Source organism: Poecilia reticulata, unplaced genomic scaffold, assembly GCF_000633615.1.
Source record: "Poecilia reticulata strain Guanapo unplaced genomic scaffold, Guppy_female_1.0+MT scaffold_273, whole genome shotgun sequence".
In the NCBI taxonomy this organism is placed as follows: Eukaryota; Metazoa; Chordata; class Actinopteri; order Cyprinodontiformes; family Poeciliidae; genus Poecilia; species Poecilia reticulata.
The window spans coordinates 65,157-66,235 of NW_007615053.1; the positions used below are offsets into that span (position 1 = coordinate 65,157).

Below are 1,079 nucleotides of genomic sequence, written 5' to 3' on the forward strand. Positions count from 1 at the left end.
TAAGGAGCAGAGCTCCAGCAATGGAAATGAAGGCAGCATGCGTAATGTGGAGTGAGTCAGGCCTGAAGCTTGTTATCCTGTGAAAAATAAACCCGTCGTGTCTTTGTTAAAGCTCCTGCTTCCTGTTTGCAGGTCATTAAGAACAAAGTTCTTAGACACTTCCAAGTTTTATGTCTGGAGGTTTGATGGCTCAGGGCCCGATTCCATCCTTTAGTTGTTTCCAATTACTGGCATGGCTGCCGGACACAACACGATGTTCAGGCTGCTCTAAATATTCAGCACGCAACCCGACCCAAAGCGACCTACAAGCAGAAACATTCACTGATATATATTTATATATAATTGTTTTTTTTATTGACTTAAGGTGAAAACGTGAAGAACTGAACAGGATTCAGCGGGTCATCCTGTCCTCAATGGTTCCATTGTACTGGGATGGTGAATTTCCCAGAGTTCTGCTGGGCCGCTGCCTGGGATGTTACTTTCACCATTATGTTGTTTTTATTTTCTTCTGTTTGACCAACTGTTGAGGACGGAGGTCATGGTGGTGGAGAAAAGGTCATGCTGTCAGTCTGACTTTTAGTTTTCAGCGTTGAGCATGCTGAGGTGAGGAATGTTGGCTCATTGCTGTGGCGTTAGCATGAAGGCAACAAAAACATTTTCAACACGTCCAAAAACCCGAGGAGAGTTTAGCCTTAAAAACAACCAACCCGATCCAGAGAGAATGYTGGGTTCTGTTTGGTTCTGGTCGTACCAAGTGAGCGTAACTCGTTGCAGACTCTCCATGTCGGATGCTTATCTGAAGCCAGACTCCAGATTTCCCCAACCCTTACTGGTTWCCAGTTTGAAGACGTCCGTCCRTCCAGACTAGAGTTTTGTTCCTGTGTATTTGCAGACAGATGAAACATGTTTGCACTGCAGCTGAATAATGATGTTCATTACCCAGCAGGGCGGGAAACGGGGCTGGAGGCAAGTAGGGGTAACAAGACCCGGCCCCCTCCTCCAGCAGCAACTCCACTCTGATTGAAGTCGACTCTAACGAGCTCCAGTGGTCGTCAGGCTGTCGCTCTGTGGAGGGAGCT

At 46.9% G+C, this 1,079-nt stretch overlaps 1 protein-coding gene across 1 annotated transcript in view; it reads left to right on the forward strand.

The window, feature by feature from the left end:
* Positions 1 to 1,079, forward strand: part of pth2 (parathyroid hormone 2) — a 10,625-nt gene that overhangs the window by 6,101 nt on the left and 3,445 nt on the right. The gene's annotated exons all lie outside the window — the stretch shown is intronic.